At 44.3% G+C, this 23,192-nt stretch overlaps 1 protein-coding gene across 1 annotated transcript in view; it reads left to right on the forward strand.

Annotated features, from left to right (window-relative positions):
* Nucleotides 1–4,158: 4,158 nt before the first annotated feature.
* Nucleotides 4,159–23,192, forward strand: part of LOC132824024 (RNA-binding Raly-like protein) — a 970,546-nt gene continuing 951,512 nt past the window's right edge. Inside the window, exon 1 of the mRNA XM_060838262.1 lies at nt 4,159–4,246. The gene's annotated coding sequence lies outside the window, so the exon portion shown is untranslated. The remainder of the gene's footprint in view (nt 4,247–23,192) is intronic.

The following is a 23,192-nucleotide window of genomic DNA, read 5'->3' on the forward strand; positions in this document are numbered from 1 at the left end:
GATATTAATAGCTTGGAGGAGAAAGTGAGGACTGCAGATGCTGGAGATCAGAGCTGAAAATGTGTTGCTGGAAAAGCGCAGCAGGTCAGGCAGCATCCAAGGAGCAGGAGAGTCGACGTTTCGGGCATGAGCCCTTCTTCTGGAAGAAATCAGCTTGTACACTCATTCTGTAATGATAGCCCTCAGACCTGTGTGAATGGAGTGAGACAACATTGTTTTTTTTTAATCACTGGGTAGGAGATTTAAATGCCTTGACAATTTGGAAACCTCTTTAACTTTTCTTTTGAAAGCTTTCTTGAGGGTTCCATTGAGCTCACTTAACTTTTAACGCTCATTCATGTAGACTTTTAACCAGCACAAACTGCACTTTATCTCTCCTAGGAGGCACATGACGTCCCCCCAGTGTGTCCCAGATTGATATCCAACAGGGTACCTACCTCTCTGAAGGACTCAAGGAAGTTTAAACCTGCTCCTACAAGTCATGTTTGCTGCATATTAAATATGCAGAGTTACCCCCCGTGAGCTAAAAGTGTGCAAATTGCAACTGTGCTGCATTCCCTGCGTCTGCAAAAATTGCAAGAACTGTATTCAGGTACAAGAATTTCAGATTGATGTCTCCAGTGGTATTTCAGTTAGGTTGGTGGGCATCTATGAAGCAACTTCAGGTCATTATCTGTCAGCCTGTGATTTTGTGCTGTAAGGGATACTCTTTTCCGCCACCAATACCTATGATTCTGCTTCATTATAGTTTTCTCCATTTCAAAAAGTTCATGCTGATTACTGAAGCTTGAAACTGTGTTTAACGGAATGGTAATCCTTGTGGTGAGCAGGCAGAGCCTGGGTAGCAGATCGTGAGAAATCTGAAGTCTGAATTTTGACTGAACGTCATTTTCTCCATCTCTCCCTCTCCAGTGACATTGTTCCGTCTCCCAGAGATTGTCGCAATTTTACCAGGTGACCTGTTACAAAGACAGAGCATGCTGCAGAAACGCAACAGGTCTGGCAGCAGCTGTGGAGAGAGGGTGGCCTGGTGGCTCAGTGGTTAGCACTGCTGCCTCACAGCACCAGGGACCTGGGTTCGATTCCAGCCTCACATGACTGTCTGTGTGGAGTTTGCGCATTTTCCCCGTGTCTGCGTGGGTTTCCTGCTGGTGCTCCGGTTTCCTCCCACAATCCAAAGATGTGCAGGTTACTGAATTGTCCATCAGTGTATTAGCCATGGAAAATGCAGGATTATTAAATACAGGGTGGGTTTGGGTGGGCTGCTGTTCAAACTTGATGGGCCAAATGGCCTGCTTCTATGCTGTGAGGATTCTATGATCTTTAAAAAAAAGCTTACCATTTTGAGTCCAGTATGACTTTTCTTCAGAAATAGCTCAAGAGTGAGATGAAAGCTCCTTATCCCAGATCTGTGCCACAATGAAACGAGACGTCTGTACTCCAGGAGAGTGAGGCCAGGTGGTCTGGTTTGGTGTCTGAAGCTTAGTGTTTTCAGATTATTGGAAAGTACTAGTCTAGCTTCTGAGTGGGCTAATGAAGAGTAATCCAATAGGCAGCATTTGCCCTGCTCTCGGGCTGTTGAATTTTTATTTGATCTGTGAAGTTGATTGGACATTTGGCAAAACGCCTCCAGAATATGAGATACACTCTCTTTCTCTCGTTTGACTGTCACCGCTGTTTCAACTGTGATCAGTGTAAGCCACAGCAGAAAGCTGATTATTTCCAAGGCAGAGATAGCTCCCAGCTTAGTTTGTCTGTGTACAATGCTGCCTTAATGGGCGCTCATTGTAAAATTGCACTCCGCTGTCTTAACCATTACTGCATCTGAAGCCTACTCGCTCACAGTGTGAATAGTGATCAGGTAGCAAGCTGTGAGGACCAGATAACTGAAAGCAGCAATTCTTCTTCATTTTGATGCTGCTGAATAAAGGAAAGATGGCTTTCATCTGCACTGTCAGCTATCTTTCAGAAAACATGGACCGGTGAGACCTGTAGGCCCTGAATTCAAATGTGTTTTAAGATTGTACAAAAACTCAAAGAAAATAGGAGAATCCGTAAGAAGGACACCCCGGGGGACCTTCAGGAAATTCTATCCTGTTTATATTAATAACTGCCAGCAGCTGTTATTATTGCTGTAAATTCTGAAGGGCTTGGTGTCCAAATTGGGGCCTCATGGTGCAGCGAGAAAGCGATTTTGGGCAGCTCAGTAGCTCAGTTATCACAATAATGTTCTATTTCAGCATGGGGGAGTGAGAGATGGACCCGTCTTGGGAGACTGGAGGTTCTCTGAACCTGCCAAGCCCACAGCCTAAGTCTAAGAAATTAGGCTTCGACCAAAAACTGAAATCATGCATGCATTCGATGGATAGCCACATTGACCAGGAAATATATCTTAATGATAAGTCTTACACACATGTGCACACACGCGCAAACACACACACACACACACACACGTACACACACATATATGCACACACATGCACACGCACACACACACACGTACACACACATATATGCACACGCATGCACATGCACACGCACACACATGCACACGCATACACACACACGCACACACACATGCGTACACACATATATATGCACACACATGCACACGCACACACATGCACACGCATACACACACACACACACACACACACAAACAGGGGTGCCATCTCTCTACGTAAAAGAAGGCACGACTAAAGTTTGCTTCTTCTGCGACATTTCCACCAAAAACCCAACAGGAATGTGGCAGCCTGGGGAGGGAAGGTAATTTTGGGTTCTTGACGCAGTGGGTGTCAGTTTCCCCTGCCCACCCCCTTCCCCGAGGCTCTCCGTTCAGCTTCCCCTGAGTGAGAAGCCGGAGTCAGATCTGATATTGCTCGGACTGAGCAGCTCACTAACTCGGAGGAGACTTTCCCATCCACTCGTTTCCCTTGTCTGCTTTAGGTCCCGGCCTAGCATGTGGTCCACGCCCTCAGAATTCCGACCCTCTTTCACAGCTCGCTTTGGGTATTGTTTAACTACCAGATGCTGCTGCGGTGCAGGTAGAGAGTTGGGTTTTCCTGTTGTACACAGTCACTGCAGGAAGAGTCAGTACCAATGGTTGTGAAGCCCAAACATGGTGGCTCACGTTTCTTACCCTGAGCAATGTCCTGCCTTGAATTTGATTGCCACCAATTCCTTTTGCCAATAATGTTCTTCTTCCAGATTCCAGCAGTCACAGAGCCATCGTTGTCCTTTACACAGGATCCATTTCTCACTTGAGTCTCATGACATACAAGAATTGTGTATGATTCCATGTTGTGCTCGGAGTTGAATGAACGCACACATGCAGCTAACCTCCAATGTCGGAGTGAATGTGAGGCCAGTGTCGCCCCCCACCCACCCCCCCCCCTTCCCTAGGCACTTGTGTTGGGGCAGCAGAGGTGTAAGATTGAGTTTCTCAAGACAAAACCATCTGTTATTCTAAATGAAGATGAAAAGATAAGCACAGAGAAGGCTGGAGAAACTCAGCAGGTCTGGCAGCATCTGTGGAGAGAGAAACATTTCAAAAGTAAGGATCTACAAGGACATTGCCAGGTTTGGAGGATTTGAGCTATAAGGAGAGATTGAAGGGGCTGTTTCCCTGGAATATCAGAGGCTGAGGGGGTGACCTTATGATTTGAGGTTTACAAAATCATGAGGGGCATGGACAGGGTAAATAGACAAAGTCTTTTCCCTGGGGTGGGGGAAACAACAACTAGAGGGCATAGGTTTAGGGTGAGAGGGGAAACATGTAAAAGGGACCTGAGGGGCAACGTTTTCACACAGAGGGTGGTACATGTATGGAAAGAGCTGCCAGAGGAAGTGGTGGAGGCTGGTACAGTTACAACATTTTAAAGCCATTTGGATGGGTATATGAATAGGAAGGGTTTGGAGGGATATGGGCCGAGTGCTGGCAGGTGGGACTAGATCTGCAGTATTTTGCTTTTATAGATAGGTGGGCATCAGATGCAAAGCAGAGAGCCCACAGCCAGTCAGTCTGCATCTGAAAGAGAAATTAATGTAAAAATTCTGATCTGCAGTCGCATCAGAACTCAGTGTTTTCTCTTTACATTGCAGTGTGTTAACGTGTTGGTGAGGTACTGTAGCAGTCAGAAGCCAGGTGCTCTTACACATCACCACCTGACAACTGGACGTTGGGACCACATATCTGCATTTTGAAAAGACTCAACGTCGTAGGAAGTTCTTCTGGTATGCAATCAAGGTTAGTCTTTCTTAAAAATGTGTCTTTTTATGACTGATTCACTGTCTGTCATTTCCCTTTCTCCCAGCATCTGACTAGGCACAGCTGATTGAAGGATTGGTAACATTTGCTGAGGTATTTGATGTTTTGATATACTACAGAGCGAGTTCAATGCAGGAATAAACATATTTTAACCAGAATTGTTTGAATAATGCGTTCATGGCACTTGGCGGCTATATTGGTCTCCTGTCCTGAAATGGTGAAGGGAATTGTTTCTGTCGTTAAACCCTTGAACTTCTGCCACTTTACTCTGTCCACCTGGAGAGTTGGTCAGATAATTTAGTTGGAGGTTCCTGAACATGCAGCAACTGAGTAAAAGTATTTAATGAAGTAATTTTACTGAATGCAACTAATGTGCACATACCCTATTTCATGTAAACCACAGCTGCCCATCACCCTTGCTCCCCTGAACTGATAGTCGCAGTCCAATTTTAAGTTTAAACTATGTGTCCTTAATTCAATTCTGTCCATGACTCCTCTGGGGCATTCTATCCCCAGTCCTGCAATGTACTCCCCAATCAGTGCAGTTCCACTTCCTCTTTTTCTCTCTTTCCTATTTTGTCTGAGCGTCTAGCATCAGGAATATTTTAATGCCCACTTCTGCCCGCTGATGGGTGAGTCCCGAACCAGAGGACACAGCTTAAAAATAAGGAGTAGGCTATTTAGGACAGAGATGAGGAGAAACTTCTTCACCCAGAGAGTGGTGGCTGTGTGGAATGCTCTGCCCCAGAAGGCAGTGGAGGCCCAGTCTCTGGATTCGTTTAAGAAAGAGTTGGATAGAGCTCTCAAAGATAGTGGAATCAAGGGTTATGGGGATAAGGCAGGAAGCGGATACTGATTAAGGATGATCAGCCATGATCATATTGAATGGTGGTGCAGGCTCGAAGGGCAGAATGGCCTACTCCTGCACCTATTGTCTGTTCTTCAAACCAGATTTCTGTGATAGCCACAACATTATATTTCCTTATGTCTACCTGCACTGGCAACTTATGCATTGCATTAACTACAATCGATGCGTTCACATGTGCTGATGTGAACTCTGATTTAGACTTGCCTCTTTTCTCCCATCGGAGAAAGTGAGGGCTGCAGAAGCTGGAGGTCAGAGTCGAGAGTGTGGTGCTGGAAAAGCGCGGCAGGTCAGGCAGCATCCGAGGGAGCAGGAGAATCGACGTTTTGGGCAGAAGCCCTTCATCAGCATTTCCTGTGCTTTTCTAGCACCACACTCTCTTTTCTCCCATATGCTGATCACACCTGTTCACTGACTATTCTCGATCCAAGTCCTCCATATCTCTCCCGTGCACTGTGGTATACATCTTTCTGATATTATCTCTTGTTTCCTACTCTGTACCAGGTTAATTTACAGCCTCCCCAATAGTACAAGCAAACCCCCGCCCTCCCCCCTTTGCAAAAATCCCCAGTGCTGGTTTTATTTTGCTGTGATCTATTCGGTTAGTACAGGTCCCACTTCTCCCAGAATAAGCCCTGATATCCCAAGAATCTAAAGGCTTCCATCCTGCATCATCTTTCAAGTCATGGACTCATCTGCTGTCTCCACTGGATCCTATATTAACTTGTGTATGGAAGCAATCCAGAGATTGTCACTGTTGAGGGATTTCCTGCTCAGTTCCCATGTAGCTCCCTCTGTTTTGACTGCAGGACCGCATTTCTCTTTCTCTCTGTGTTGTCCATCCCAATATGGAGGATGACTGTCCATCCTACATCCCTCAGAGTGCTCAGCCACTGGTCAATTCCCTCCTTGATTCTGGTCACAGGGAAGTAACTCCCCATTCTGGATTCACATTTGTAGTCACAGGAACACTGATACCGTCTATCAAATCACCAATGCTCTTGCAGTTGCCATGAGCACCCACTCGACATCAGAGCCACCCAGGGTACAATAGACTTGGCTTTGGCTGCACTTCCCTCATGATACATTGTTCATCTCATCCGTAATGCTGCTCGAATTCAGGAACCCAGAGGACAATTCCTCCATAAGCAGGTATCCAGCAGACAGGAAGGTCTCCTGCAATTCCCACATCACGCAGGAAGTTTTTTTTAAATGGAGGTTTGAACAATTGTATCATTTCTAGGAGTTAGCCTTTCTCGTGCTAATAAACCCTACGAGTGTTAATTAACATTTCAAATACTGAGAAATATTGCCAATGGATAACAGACTACAAGTTGTACTAAATATTGTATGAAAAACTAGGGGCTGATGAGTTTTATCTTCTATTTTCCCCATTATTAATAAGTAATAATTGTATTGTTGTAAGCTGTTAATTGTTTAGACTGAAGTCACTTAACATTCATAACTAAACAATTTGAGCTCAGCAGTTCACAATGTTTAATGTGCACAGAGCCAGCCCATGTTCAGAATACAGTGTCTAGCATTAAACCTGACTCTGGGATAGGACAGCGTTTGCTAAATAGTCCCGAGTGCGCTAAAAATAAAATTACAACATAAATCAATTGAAGATCATAGTGGCAGTGAGGTGTACTTGTATAGATTGGCAGAGAGGTGCATTTGTATATGTTGGAAGCTATGTATATTAATATAATAGCACCCTGTTCTTTGCAGACAGAATAGATAAACATGTCCACACATAGTGCCTGTTTTAATGTAAAACCTGTGACAGCAATTTTTTGGTTCATTCCTCAAAGGCAATGGCTTGACCTGACTGGTTTAAATTTAAACAAATTGGCAGTTAACTGCTGCTACTGTTTAGGCGGTGCATTCTCCATGGCTACATCTCTACCAATCACAGTCCGACCAAACAACACTGTCTTCACTCGCAATTTAAAATGTTATTCCCTTTTACAGTGATATTCTTGTGTCACGACCTGATTAGCCCAAGAGGAGCAGCTTTGACAAAGTGTGTCTTTTCTGAGTAATGTTCCAGTACTGCGTTACCAAACAACTGGAATGTTATCCATTCTGTTTATAAATAGACATGTTTTGCTCAATAAGATGTACACGCAGGGGAATGGGGGATTTGGGAGTCTGTGTTGCTCTTGATTAGTGGTGGCTCCTTCAGAGATTTCCCTTCTGCATACACAATTAACAATGTGATGAAGTAAAGGGATTCATGTTTCTCCGACAGCTGGTGACTCACAGCTCAGAGCAAGATTGGAGCTGCTGTTCATATGTTTCTATTTAATTAACCCATTGCTTTCATTGTGTGAGACTCTGATTGCGGGGGAGGGAAATAAAGTGCTAACCTAGATGGCTAAGGCTGAAGAGGTGGCCTGAAGGTCCATCACAATGCACACACGGCAATACGTGTTCTCTTGAGACCACGATACATTGCTCTGCATTAAATTCTAAACAGCAACAGTTTGAAACAACAATTGTTTTACATGCTAGTAATGTAGCCTACAATAGGTCTGGTGTAACATAAAGGAGGATAGTACAGAGCTGTACTTAAGTCCTGAAGTAGAAACTCAGCCAGTAATCTATCACAATCTAACAATATCGCAACAAGTTACTGATCATTCATCTCATTGTTAATCATGAGACATGGGTGGCTGCCTATGTCCTAACATAACAGCACCCTTTGACTTCAAAAAGACAGTATTCTGTTGTGCATTGAGACATTTCGCTGTGAACGGTTATATAAATGCAGACATAATTAATAAAAATCCAAATGACTTGGATTTTGTCCTGCAGATTGGCAAATCCTTTTCTTTTTCCCAATTCTCCAAACGATCGACACTTGCTGCCTTCTTAGTTGGTCGCCATGACAATGGTGCAAGTGAAGAAAGAGATTACATCCCTCAGACAAACGTATTTTTGAGATAAAGCCAAGGAAACCACTTGAGACCCACCCACTGCCAGTTATGCTGTTAGCTATATTTGGCTGGCCATTAACTGTGACATTCCACAGCTTTGACTTTGAGACTTCTTTTTTCATGCACAGGTTTAACACCTTCCAAATTGTAATTAATATTTGTAAAAGTTATTTTGTATTCCTGATAGTTATAATCCTCTCAGTTGAAGTGCCAGTCAGTTTTCATGAAATTAAGCATTCAATGTCCTTGCTCCCCACCCCCGCGCCCCCATTGTGGCATTGTCACAGCCACCCCAATTAAAATACCCAACATCAGGGGCATCTGCCCAGACAGGCAGGAGTTTGGCACAGCAACTATAGAACAGGAAGAGCGTTCAAGGCCAGGATGGTGTGCAGTTTGGAGCTGATGTTCCCAAGCAGCTGCTGCCCTTGGCCTACTAGTTGCAGAGCTCATATGTTTGGAAGGTGCTGTCAAATCTACAATGATAAATTGCCACAGTACAGCTTATAGATGGCACACAATGCTGCCACTGTGCATAGCTGGCTGAATGAATCAATTGTTATGGTGATGGATGTGGTGCCAATCAAGCTTAGTCCTGAACCATATTGTGATTCTTGAGTGCTGTTGGAGCTGCACTTCTCCAGGCAATTGGACAGTACCCTATTACACTCCTGATCTGTGCCTTACAAATGGTTGCCAGGCACTGGGGAGTAAAGACACATGAGTTAGAGTAGCCCTAGCCTCTCTCTTGTTCTTGTAGCCACAATATATTTGGGACCTCATGTTGAGGTCGTCCAGGACGTTGGTCAGGCCTCTTCTGGGGTACTGTGTGCACTTCTGGCCACCTTACTGCAGGAAGGACGTTATAAAGCTGGAGACGTTATTAAGCATGTTGGTGGGAATGGAGAGTTTGAGTTACAGGAAGAGGCTGGCTAGACTGGGACTTTTCTCACCGGAGAATAGGAGGTTGGGAGGTGACCTGGTTGAGGTTTCTAAAAACATGAGCGGCATATATAAGATGAATGGCAAAGGTCTTTTCCTTAGGGTAGGGGAGTTCAAAGTGAGGAGGAAAGATGTTAAATGGACACGATGGGTAACTTTTACACAGAGTGGTTGTGGAATGAACTGCCGGAGAATTGGTGGATGTGGGTACAGTTACAATGTTTAAAAGACATTTGGATAAGTTTATGAATAGGAAATGTTTGGAGGGATATGCGGACACTTGGGACCAGTTTAGTTTGGGATGTCTGGTTGGTGTGGACTGTTTGGACCGAAGGGTCTGTTTCCAGGCTGCATGACTGTATTGCTATGTTTGGCCCAGTTCACTTTCTGGCCAATGAGACCCCATGAGGATGCTGATTCATGTTCAATTCTCTCTTGTTGCTTAGTGCTGATGGTCCAATTCTAAAGACAGTGGTTCTTTTTCCAAACAGAAAGTGAGTGAAACACTTAGGATTTTAAGACAATCGGACAAGTTTCATGCTCGTTTTTTTTTTGTTGACATGTCTCTTTTAGAGAAACCTTTTGAAGTTGCGATGATGGAATCAGAATGCTGGTTCTTGTTACTAAAATCTCCCTTTGCGTTGACAAACATGAGAAGCTAAAGGAAACTAATTCCACATTAGTAAAGGGGTGACAGCTGGCAAAATGAGGATATTAAATGCACAGAAACAGCCTGTGTTCTCAGAACGGTACAAGGACAGTTCTTCAACTGTTGCTGTTGGCTTACATTTGCTTTCCTCTTTCCTATCTGCTAATGATTGGACTGAATGTTCCAGCATGTTTCCCACCGCAGTTGGGATTAGGAAGCTGACAAACACATTGCAGTGTGCTGTCTGTTTCCACCAGGGCTTCATTTCTATTCCAGCTTAACTGTGTTATTGCTATGGAACAGGTAGAAATCTCCATCAGCGAGACAATGTCAATTCTAACTGAGTGACTTATACAATTTGTATTCAGCAACTCGGCCAAGGCATGATTTCATAAAGAAAACATTGAAGCAAAACATTGAATTTCCCTGCAGCACTGCCGACGGAACGCTTACTTTTTGGATAGTGACAAAATGGTGGACGCATTTTGAAATGAGAAGTCTGCTCCTTGAATAGACACACTTTCTGAGGTATGGCGATGTTAAATAATTCAGATAAATCACTGTGGAAAGCTTTGGAGGTAACAGCACAATGACCACATATTAGTGACTCGATTCAAAAACAGGAATGGCTGTAAAAAGCTCGGCAGGTCTGGCAGCATCTGTGGAGAGAAATCAGAGTGAAGGTTTCGGGCCGAGTGACCTTTCCGCAGAACTGAACTTCCTCAGCTCACTGTACCCGAAACGTTAACTGATTTCTCTCCACAGATACTGCCAGACTTGCCCAGCTCTGACAGTCATTCCTGTTTTTGAATCGAGTCACTAATATGTGGTCATTATGCTGTTACCTGCCAAAGCTTTCCACAATGACTTTATCCTAATTATTTAACTCCATTCCTCAGAAAGAGTGCCTATTCACAGGTGCTGCCAGAACTATTGAGCTTTTCCAGCAACTTCTGTTTTTGGCTTCTGATTTACAGCATTCACAGTTCTTTCAGATTTTATTTAACGTCTAGATTGGTGTTTCCACAGCGTCCCTGAAACTCTTGAGCCATGACATGGAGAGGAATTTAGACTGGAATCTCATTCATAAATTGTTAGTAATTGTTTTTAAACAGTAACAAGTATATTTTTTTTAAAAATTCTTGCTTTACAATCCTGCCTCTTTTCCCCTCTCGGCCTCTTCCATTATCTTTATTTCTCTTTTTCTGCTGAATTTGACTTTTACCCAACTTTCATTCAATGTCATTGGTTAAGGATGGAGATCGTCGTCACATCATTCCTGAAGCCAAGATCCCTTGTAACATCATTATCAGCCCACACTTCAAGGAAACCATTCTAACTGGAGGCATTCTCCCATTCTGGACAAAGCCAGAACCCTAGGCTGGAAAATTCCCTCACACCCCCCCCCCCCCCCCCCCCCCCCCCCCCCCCCCCCCCCACCCTCACCCATCCCTATCACGGTGACTGGCCAGCAGGAGGCAGGGTGGTCTGTAAAATTAGTGGAGTGCTATGCCTGTCATTTACCTACCTTTGCAGGTGTTTTATCACTGCCCATCTTACATCGAGCAATGGCCTCTCATGACATTCCCATTCAAGTCCCAAGGGTGGTCACCTGGATGGAAACTGAGCAATTCAGTGATTTGCCAACATAAATCAGTTGCCTCAGAACCACAGTGTTGGTAGGTGTGAGACATCGTCATACCTGCTCACACAGTCACCAGAAAGAGGCACCCACAAGGAGCCGGACTTGGTAATCGGAAGGGCTTTTTGAGATCGATAGACCGTTTTAAAGGATAAGTTTATGGAAAGTCAAGATATTAATAAACATTCTGTTATCAATAAACATATTGTGCATTTCTGTAGATACAATCATAGAGTTATACAGCATGGAAACAGATCCTTCAGTTCAGCTCATTCATTCTGACCAGATATCCTAAATTAATCTAGTCACATTTCCCAGCACCCATCCCATATCCCTCCAAACCCTTCCTATTCATGTACCCATCCAGATGCCTTTTTAGTGTTGTAATTGTACCAGCCGCCACCATTTCCTCTGCCAGCTCATTCCAAACCCATCCCACCCTCTGTGTGTAAAAGTTGCCCCTTAGGTCCCTTTAAAATCTCTCCCCCCTCACCTTAAATCTATGTCTTCTAGTTTTGGATTTCCTTATACTGGGGCAAAGACCTTGGTTATTCACCTTATCCATACCCTTCATGATTTTATAAAACTATAAGGTCACCCCTCATCCTCTGATGCTCAAGTGAAAACAACCCCAGCCTATTCAGCCTCTCTCTATCGCTCAAACTCTGGCAACATCTTTGTAAATCTTTTCTGAAACCTTTTCACTTTAACAACATCTTTCCTAAACGTGGAAGACCTGAATTGAACACAGTACTCTAGATGTGGCCAAACCAATGTCCTGTACAGCCATGACATGTCCTCCCAACTCCTTTACTCAATGCACACACCAATGAAGGCAAGCGTGCCAAATGCCTTCTTCACCACCCTGTCTACCTGCAACTCCACTTTTAGGGAACTATGCACCTGTACCCCAAGGTCTCTTTGTTTGGCAACACTCCCCAGGTCCCTACTACGAAGTACATAAGTCCTGCCCTCCCAAAATGCTGCACCTCACATTTATCTAAATTAAACTCCATTTGCCACTCCTCTGCTTACTGGCCTGTCTGATCAAGATCCCGTTATACCCTGAGATAACCTTCTTCAATGTCCACTACATCACCAATTTTGGTGTCTTCTGCAAGTTTATTAAGAATTAATCCTATAATCACATCCAAATCCTTTGTATCAATAATAAAAACACAGTGGATCCAGCATTGATCCTTGTGATACACCACAGGGCTCCAGTCTGAAAAATAACGCTCTACCACCATCCTCTGTCTACTATCTTTTTGCCAATTTTGTATCCAATTGGCTCACTCTCCCTCGATTCTCTGTGATAAGATCATAAGACTGTAAGACCTAGGAACATAAATTAGGCCATTCAACCCATCGAGTCTGCGCTGCCATTCAATCATGGCTGATAGGTTTCACAACCCCATTCTTCCACTTTCTCTCTGTAACTCTTGATCATCTTGTTACTCAAGAACCTATCTATCTCGGTCTTAAGTATACTCAATGATCTAACCTTACTAACCAGTCTACTATGCAGAATCTTGATGAATGCCTTGCTGAAGTCCATATAGACAACCTCTACCGCTCTGCCTCATCAATCATCTTTGTCATCTCTTCAAAAACTCAATCAGTTTAGTGAGACACAATTTCCCAAAGCCATGTTGATGATCTCTAATCTGTCTCTGTCTTTCCAAATGCAAGTAAATCCTGTTCCTCAGAATTCCTTCCAACAGCTTATCCCCCACTGATGTCAGGCTCACCAGTCTGTAGTCCCCTAATCAACAATGGCAGCACATTAGCCACCCTCTAGTCTTCAGGCACCTCCCTGATGCCTGGAAGTTGATAGAAATATTTCAGCAAGGGGCCAGAAATCTCTTTTGAGCTTCCCCCAATGTTCTGAAATACACGTGATCAGGTCCCTGAATTTATCTACCTTTATGAATTTTAAGATCTCCAGTACCTCCTCTTCTGTAATATGGACTCTTTTCAAGACATCACTATTTATTTCCCCAAGTTAATATCTTTCTTGAAGAAAAATTTTACAAATTAAATAAATGAATCCTTATCCTCGTGCGTGTACCCTATTGTAGAGCAAAACAACGTTTTTTTATTCATTCACGGGATGTAGGTGCCACTTGCCCATCTTTAATTGCCCAGAGGGCTTTTAAGAGTCCACCCCATTGCTGTGGGTCTGGAGTCATGTAGGTCAGACCAGGTAAGGTTGGCAGTTTCCTTCCCTGAAGAATGTTAATGGACCAGATGGATTTTTTAAGGGGAGGTGATGATCTAGTGGTATTATTGCTGTGCTGTTAATCCAATGACCCATATAATGTTATAGTGACCCAGGTTCAAATCCCACAATGGCAGAAGGTGGAATTTGAATTCAATTTTAAAAAAACTAAACGATATGCAATTAGTTTATTTTAACCCTGTAATGATTTGGACTGCCTTTGAACAAGGATATAAGGCTCTGAAAGGGTTAACACTGAAGTGTACCGTAAGCATCACCCTCTGTGATTGTATCATATGGACATGGTGACAGAATATCTCAGGATTTCAAAGGACAGGGATCACCATGCAGTTCCTCCTCATTGCTCTGCTGGACATTGTCTCAATAACAATGTTGTTATGAATAGATAGACCGTAGGTTTATGTTTGCAATTTGATTACCGTGGTGGCCAGTCACTGACCATATTTATGTAAAAGTGTCAATATACAGTCGGTTCTGATATAACACGATTGTTACATTCTCACGCGATCTCACTTTACAAGAAAATGACACAGTAGTGGGCGGCACGGTGGCACAGTGGTTAGCACTGCTGCCTCATAGTGCCAGAGACCCAGGTTCAATTCCCGCCTCAGGCGACTGACTGTGCGGAGTTTGCACGTTCTCCCCGTGTCTGCGGGTGCTCCGGTTTCCTCCCACAATCTAAAAATGTGCAGGTTAGGTGAATTGGCCATGCTAAATTGCCCATAGTGTTAGGGGTAAATTGGGGAATGGGTGTGGGTGGGTTGCGCTTCAGCCGAAGGGCATGTTTCCACACTGTAAGTAATCTAATAACCGTGCCACTTAAACTATTGGGGCCAGAATTGCGTTATAACCAATACACATTAAGAAAGGTTGTGTTCTACAAATAACAGTCTAAATTCTTCAATCGTGTTAAAGCCAATTCGCACTCAGGAAACACGCATTGTTGTAGAACAGACTGAACTTTTACTATAGGTTTAACAGACAAAATAAAACAAAGACATATAATATATACATAAGACAAATTGGATGTCTCTTAACTTAAATTTTAAAGGCAAAAAAGAAAAGTTCAACCTTTTTTCCAGCAATATAATTTACAGACAATCAACCCCAGTGAAACATCACTCCTATCTTAGTTTAGAATTCCTCGTTAAATTGATAAAATCACAATTGTTTCCTTTTGCTAGGATTTTGCACACTCTCTCCATTACTGTCTCAACTTGAGATACAAAGCCCCCCAGACTGTTTGCAGTGAGATTTAAGAAATAAACGAGAGGCTGTAACAAATTCTAAGCCACTTAACATCACACCTGCGGAAATGGATCATTGTCCAGCTGCTGCTGGCCCCTGGGCTCCTCTTAGCTAATAAACCTCAATAATCAGCAGCTACTTCACCAGGTAACTTGTTAAGTCACATGATTCCTTGGAAAGGCTTCCTTCTGCACACAATTCCAAATGACATTTTCAAACACATTCATGACTTGTTGACACATTAGGAAACACTCAAGGATAATGATCAGGGAATGCATATTGTGATCAAGTGCTTACAAGCAGAAGGGCACTCCCTGAATAACAAGTGTGATCTCTACCAAGAATGTATTTCCTTAGTGAGAGAGGATGTGAGTGTTGAGTCAACAATGATGGTATTATGGAGGACTGAGAAGACCATCGCCATGAAGGAGATCTCCACTCTAAAGTCAGTTCATGACCTCCAAAGATTGTTTGATAACCAATTGGTACAATTATTGCTTCATTCAGAATAGAATCCCTGAGACAACTTCTCAAGAAGATGCAAGAATGATATTGGAGACCACATCGAGAGAATGCTTTTCAGAGGTTCAAGAATGTACTGACATCCACAGATGCCCTAGATCACTGTATTTGGCAGCTGGTCCTTCAGATCTATGTTTTGGAGCTGGACTCTTCCAGGAATAACCAGACGAACATTGCAAATCAATCTATTATGCATCATGAGCATTGCAGACACTGCAGCTGTGATTGAGAAGGAAGCTCTCTCAGTTGCATGACCTTGTGAGAGACTTGTGGGCGGCATGGTGGCTTAGTAGCTAGCTAGCATTGCTCCCTCACAACATTAGGGACCTGGTTCGATTCCAGCCTTGGGTGACTGTCTGTGTGTATTTGGAGGAGCTGGTATTGTACTGGGGAAGGGGGAGAGGTGACAAAATCGCATAACACCAGGTTATAGTCCAATAGGTTTATTTGGAAGCACTAGCTTTCAGAGCATCACTCATTCATCAGGTGGTTGTGGAGTATAAGATCATAAGGCACAGAATTTATAGCCAAAGATTACAGTGATATACTGAACAAACCAAGATTGTTGTTCAGTCTTTCATCTTTTAGAATGGGTTGCAGGTTTCGGTTCATTAATATATAAATCCCAGAACTTCTTTTAAGTCACATTCTTCAGATGACTTAAGACTTTATTAAAAAAAATGGCGACATCTCAGCTCAGACAATGCATTAATGGTGTGAGGATAGAGTCTGTCTGTATCATAATCTTGAGTCAGACCAGTTCCATTTCCAAAGTGGAATTTAAAATATATTACATGGATTGACTGACTGCATTAACTGCCTGCAGTTTGTGCATTTTTTGCGCAAAATAGAATGTATCTGCAAATATAACTCTGCATATACAAATTCACTGCATAGACTTATGTGTGTGTGTGTGTGTGAGTGCAAGAGAGACAGAGTGAGTGTGTGCATGTTCTTGTGCACATGAGAGAGTGTGTGTTTGCATGTGTGCAAGCGTGGTGAAGTGTGTTTGTGACTGTGATGGAGCATAAGCTTGTGAGAGGATGTGTGCGTGAGTGTGAATGTGGAGGGTTGCATGTATGTGTGTGTATAAGAGACAGTGCGTGTATGAGAGAGGGTCTGCGTGAGTGTGTGAGTATGTAAGAGCGTGTGTGTATGTGTGCTTGTGTGTGCAAGAAAGTGTATAGTGTAGTGGGGTCACCTGTAGGGTGACATGAACCCAAGGTCCCGGTTGAGGCCATTCCCCACCATGGGTACCCCATGGTACTATTGGCTATCAGCCTCTGTTGGCCACTTTGCATTGTTGCCTATCCAGAATTCTGCCTTGAAGGATGGTCAGCTGAAGATCCGAGGCCAAATGTCTAGCACTGCTGAAGTGGGAGGGAGCACCCCTGTTTGGTGATCGTTACGTGGTGTCCATTTATCTGTTATAGCGTCTGCTTGGTCTCATCAATGTACCATGCCTCAGGGCATCCTTACCTGCAGCGTATGAGATAGACAACATTAGCCAAGTCGCATGAGTACCTGCCGCATACATGGTGGGTGGTGTCCCATGTGTATTGGTGGTATCAGTGTTGACCGTCTGAAGTCTTGCAGTGGTTGCCATGGCTGGGTCGTACGGTGTTGTGGCCGATGTGGTCTGGAAGGCTGGACAGTTTGCCACAAACAGTGATATGTTTGAGGTTTGGTGGTTGTTTAAAGATGAGAAGTGGAGGTGTGGGGAAGGTCTTGGCGAGCTGCTCATCCTCGTTAATAATGTGTTGCAGGCTGCGAAGAACATGGCGTAGTTTTTCAGCTCCTGAGAAGTACTGGACAATGAAGGGTACTCTGTCGGTTGCAGGCACGTATCTGTCTCCTGAGGAGGGCATTACAGAGTTTGCACATCCTCCCTGTGTCAACGTGGTTTCCTCCGGGTGCTCCAGTTTCCTCTCACAGTCCAAGGTTGTGCAGATTCGGTAGATTGGCCATCTTAAAATGCTCATATTGTCTGGGGATGTGCAGGTTAGGTGGATTAGCCATAGGTAATGCGGGGTTACAGGGATAGGGTAAAGGACCGGGTGTGGGTGGGATGCTCTTCAGAGGGTCAGTGTGGATGAATGGGCTGAATGGCCTGTCCCCACACTGTAGGTATTCTACGATGATTCTAAGATTTTATGAAATGACATTACCATGTATTGTACTGAGCGCAGAGTATTACAGTCTCCCAATCGCTGCAGTTTCCGTGAGGAGTGAGTGTGATTAGTATCACAGAACTGAAGCACACATCCAGTCAGTACCTTAAATGGAGAAAACACAATGTGATTTGGAGTTTTAACTGGGGCAAGAAATAACACTAATCCATTGAAGGAGATATTATGTCATGTGACAAACTTGGTAATGTTTAAGTAGGGGAGAGATGTGAAGAAGCAGAGAGGTTTATAGGAATATTTGAGTCTGCTACAGTTAATGGCAATGCTCCTTATATTAAGACTCATCTCAAAAGGCAGCTTGCTGGACAATGTCACAGTCAGCCCCCTCAACTCCTCCTTGTGCCTGTTTTCTGCCTCGATGTCTTGGAATGCTGTTCTACATTCAAAATGCGATGTGTCAATGTCGGATTGTGGGGATTGGAATATGATACCAGATGTAAATTTAGAACAGCACAAGCTGGATGGTGTAATTTGTCTGACAACTCACTCACTCATGCCTTTACGGCAAGGGCGATTGGATTAATTTATCAAAACTGATCAATCCACAGTCTGCTCCCAGTGCAGAATGCGATATTTTGGCTTGTTTTGACATGTTGCTTTTTCTGAATCAGGGGATTCAGTGCTAAAATTCAGATTCACTGTCAGGGCAAGAATAGATGTGCCAATTCCCAATTAGCCAATATTTCTTTACTATAGACTGCTGTTTTCTCAGGTGTCTGCCTTCTCAGGAAAGGTGAACCGTTGTTCTACAATTCAAGATTTGCCCGAATGTAGTTGCTTGCTAATTTCTTTGAAGCCAATGGCTCCCCACATCTCTATATAAGTCCAATTTGATTCTGGAATAGTGCAGTGAGCATCTTCCAATCTGGTGTTGTAACTCGAATGGGAAATGCTTGAGCATTCTCAGGCAATCCCTGCCCATTGCTGAGCAGCTTCAGCCAGTCTTTTGCAGAAGGTATCGCGGGGGATTTCTCATCTGTGGGATTTCAAAGCTGCCCAGACCTCCTTGGTTTCTTCTAAGATCCTTGCCCAGTCTAAGTAGCTGGCAATGGCCAAGCTAGGGGGGTGATCAACACTGTTAACAGAGCATCCTTGCTCTGGAGTCATTTTCATACACACTTTAACTAAAGCTGTGTTCGTCTCTGAGTTTTTAGATCAATTGCACTCGTGTGGATCTGATGTTTTATTTCATACTTATCAGTACGCTTTAAACTTAAAAATATCTCCGTATTTCTAAGAATGTAAGAATCAGGTTGCATTTTTGTGACCCGGAGCATTCCGTACTGCTGAAAGCTCAGGTATCTCGCTGAGGATTTTTGGTTGTCCCAAATTATTGAAACTCACACAAGCACGAGGTTGCATTGGCTCAGGAAGTGATTGGAGCTGAGGTGGTTATTAAAATGAAATGTGTATTTTACTGTAAAGTCTCAAAGCCATACCTCAGTACAAAGTGACCAAGTAGGGAGGTGGTCACATGCAAATTTGGCTTTGCGATCATAGATTCCCCTACAGTGTGGAAACAGGCACCTCGGCCCAACAAGTCCCACACCGACCCTCTGAAGAGTGACCCACCCAGACCCATTCCCCTAACCTATTATCCAATATCAGGGGTGGTCTTCGGTCATCATTAATGGAGATGAAGAGGTCCAGGAAGGGGAGGGAGGTGTCAGAGATAGTCCAGGTGAATTTCAGGTCGGGGTGGAATGTGTTGGTGAAGTTGATGAACTGCTCAACCTCCCCGCGGGAGCACAAGGTGGCGCCGACGCAGTCATCAATGTAGTGGAGGAAGAGGTGGGGAGTGGTGCCAGTGTAACTATGGAAGGTGGACTGTTCTCCGTAGCCAACAAAGAGACAGGCATAGCTGGGGCCCATACAGGTGCCCATGGCTACCCCTTTATCCTGGAGGAATGCTCCATTCCTGATGAAGGGCTTTTGCAAAAAATGCTACTCCTCGGATGCTCCCTGACCTGCTGTGCTTTTCCAGCACCACTCTGATCTAAACACCATTATCCAATATCCCCTGACTAATGCACCTGACATACACATCCCGGAACACTATGGCCAATCCACCTAACTTGCACATCTTTGGAGTGTGAGAGGAAACCGGAGCACTTGGAGGAAACCCACGCAGACACAGGGAGAGTGTGCAAACACCACACAGACAGTCGCCCGAGGCTGGAATCAAACCTGGGTCCCCGGCACTGTGAGCCAGCAGTGCTAACCACTGATTCTTAACTTCTCTAATGCCTCCCATTGTGTTCCTCAGCTATGGAGACTACTAGATTAAAAACAACGGTTGAGGCAATCTAATTTCATGGTATAGTGGATAGTGAAGAAAGTTCTCTAAGATTACAGAGAGATCTTGATCATTTGGATCAATGGGCTGAGGAGTGGCAGTTGGAGTTTAATTTGGATAAATGTGAGGAATTGCATTTTGATAAAACAAACGAGAGCAGGATTTATACAATTAATGGTAGAGTCCTGGGTAGTGTTGTAGAACAGGGAGACTTAGAGGTTCGGGTACATAATCCTTTGAAATTTGCATTTCAGATAAACAGGGTGGTTCAGGCGCTTAGCACATTGCCTCCATTGCTCAGACCATAGACTATGGGAGTGGGGACATCATGTTGAGGTTGTACAGGACATTGGTGAGGCCTCTGTTGGAACACTGTGTCCAGGTCTGGTCACCCTGTTATAGGAAGGATATTAATAAGCTGGAGAGGGTTGAGAAATGATTCACCAGCATGTTGCTGGGAATGGAGAGTTTGAGTTATAAGGAGAGGTTGGATAGCCTGGGACTTCTTTCACTGGAGGGTAGGAAATTGGGGGATGACCTTATCGAATCATGAGGGGCATAGATATGATGAATGGCAAGTGTCCTTTTTCAAGGATGAGGGATTTCAAGATTAGGGGACATGTTTTGAAGGTGGGAAGAGAAAGATGTAAATAAAGACATGAGGAGGCAATTTATTTTACACAGAGGGTAGTGTGTGAGTGGAGTGAATGAACTGCCAGAAGAACTAGGTACAGTTACCATGTTTAAGACATTGACATAAGTACATGAATAAAGAATGATTGGAGGGATAGGAGCCAAATGCATTTTAGTTTCAACCTAGTTTACTTTGGGACTATGGTTGGCATGGACTGGTTGGACCGAAGGGTCTGTTTCCCATGACTATGACTCTAACCTGATGGGCAAAATAACATTCCGCCGACCTCGGGTTAGCGTACACATTGGATGTTATTGCTGTTTGGACTTGGTCTTAATGCTTCATATAAAGACTGTCTCCACGTGTGAGCCCCTGTGCGATAATATCTGAAACGTAATGCCACTTAAGATGAGGAAAGGCTGAGGCACTTGGGGCTGTTCTCATTGGAGAAGAGAAGGTTTAGGGGAGATCTGATAGAAGTGTATAAGATGATTAGGGGTTTAGATAGGGTAGATACTAAGAACCTTTTACCGCTAATGGAGTCAGGTGTTACTAGGGGACATAGCTTTAAATTAAGGGGTGGTAGGTATAGGACAGATGTTAGGGGTAGATTCTTCACACAGCGGGTTGTGAGTTCATGGAACGCCCTGCCCGTATCAGTGGTGAACTCTCCTTCTTTATGGTCATTTAAGCGGGCACTGGATAGGCATTTGGAAGTTATTGGGCTAGTATAGGTTAGGTAGGATTCGGTCGGCGCAACATCGAGGGCCGAAGGGCCTGTACTGCGCTGTATCCTTCTATGTTCTATGAGGGTCAGCTAATGGATTGCTTAATGAAGTTCAGCTAACTAATGGAACACAGAATCAAGATAGACGGGGGCATTTTCAGGATGGCAACTTGTAACAAGTAGAGCACTGCAGTGATCAGTGCTGGGGACACAATGATTTATGATACATAGATGTTAATGATTTGGATGAAGGAAGTGATTTCATGAATCACTTTATTTCATTATGATGTGCATCTTGCAGTGAGAAACACAGTAAAATACAATGAAAAGCTTTCCCATTCTCGCCGTTATTCGGCGCCATTTTGAATAGTTGAAAGAATGAGAAAAAAACGTGCAAAGATGTCTCTTAGAGAGAGTCCCGAGTAAGCTCATCATTAACAATGCCTGTGCTGCCCCTCCCACTGCCTTGCCACCCTCTACATCGGACTCAACCAGTGTTGAAGTCCCCAATCCTCAGATGCCATCTTTCACCACTGGGGGGCCAATTATCCACCGCCACCGCCTGGCTGCTGCCTGAGCCAGACTTATTGATGTCAGAGTCACGTCTCTCACCGCTTGGGCCTGCCTCGATGTTCTGTGATGCCGCTTCGCTGCTGCCAGCGCCGGATCCAACCAACGACAAGCTTCAGGCGCCATTTTTTTCCTTGCCGCTGAGCCTATCTCGCTGACGTCACTTCTGCTATGAGGTCTACACTGGGCTCACTTGCCGACACTGCCACTAGAGCTCAGGACAAGTGGGAAGTAGATTAGATTAGATTAGATTACTTACAGTGTGGAAACAGGCCCTTCGGCCCAACAAGTCCACACCGACCCGCCGAAGCGCAACACACCCATACCCCTAACCTAACACTACGGGCAATTTAGCATGGCCAATTCACCTGACCCGCACATCCTTGTGACTGTGGGAGGAAACCGGAGCACCCGGAGGAAACCCACGCAGACACGGGGAGAACGTGCAAACTCCACACAGTCAGTCGCCTGAGTCGGGAATTGAACCCGGGTCTTAGGCGCTGTGAGGCAGCAGTGCTAACCACTGTGCCACCGTGCCACCCACAATAAATGGAAAGAAAAGGAGAAATGGTGGGAATGGACGAGCCCTGGCCATTTTGATGACTCACCGAGGTACAGAAGTGTATGTACTGTAAGCGAGTGAGACAGAAGTAGGTGGGAGGCAAGTGATGTGGTGGCACAAGCAGTCTGTATAGTGACATACACTGGTTTAGTCAATGGGCGAAAACTTGGCAGATGGAATATAATGTCACAGAACATAGAATTATGTGGGTCAGCAGGAGAAATGGAAGAGTGGAATGTGATCCAAACTGAGAAAGACCTCAGGACACTGCAATACAGAGGGATTTGGAGGCGTTTGTGCATAGACACTAAAGCCTAGCAGACACGTTCAGCGAATATTAGGAAAGGCAAATGGATAGTTGGCCTCTATTTCAGAGGGAATGGAGCAGAAAAATCAGGCATTTTTGCTAAAATAATCAATGTAGTAGTCAGATCACGGCTGGAATACTGTGAATAGTTTTGGGCCCCTTATCTAAGGAAAGATGTAGAGGCATTGGGGGCAGACCAGAGAAGTTTCACTAGGCTGTTACCGGATATGGAGGGAATGACGTATGAGGAGATGTTGAGTCGATTGGACCTGTACTCATTGGAGTTTAGAAGAAAGAGAAGTGACCTTGTTGAAACATGCAAGATTCATAGTGAAGGTAACATTGTAGATGTTGCTTCCCCTGAGAGGAGAGTCTTGGACCAGTGGCATTAGGTCAGAATAAGGGCTCATTCATGTATGGCAGAAGTGAGGAGGGATTTCTCCTGTGAGGGCACTGAATCTGTGGAAATTTTTACCGCAGAAGGCTGTACAGTCCAGGGCATCAAGTATATTCATGGCTGAGATGGATTTTCCATCAATAAGAGGATCAAGGATTAAAGAAAAAAGGCTGTAAAGTGGAGTTGAGGAT

Source organism: Hemiscyllium ocellatum, chromosome 17 (assembly GCF_020745735.1).
Source record: "Hemiscyllium ocellatum isolate sHemOce1 chromosome 17, sHemOce1.pat.X.cur, whole genome shotgun sequence".
NCBI lineage: Eukaryota > Metazoa > Chordata > Chondrichthyes > Orectolobiformes > Hemiscylliidae > Hemiscyllium > Hemiscyllium ocellatum.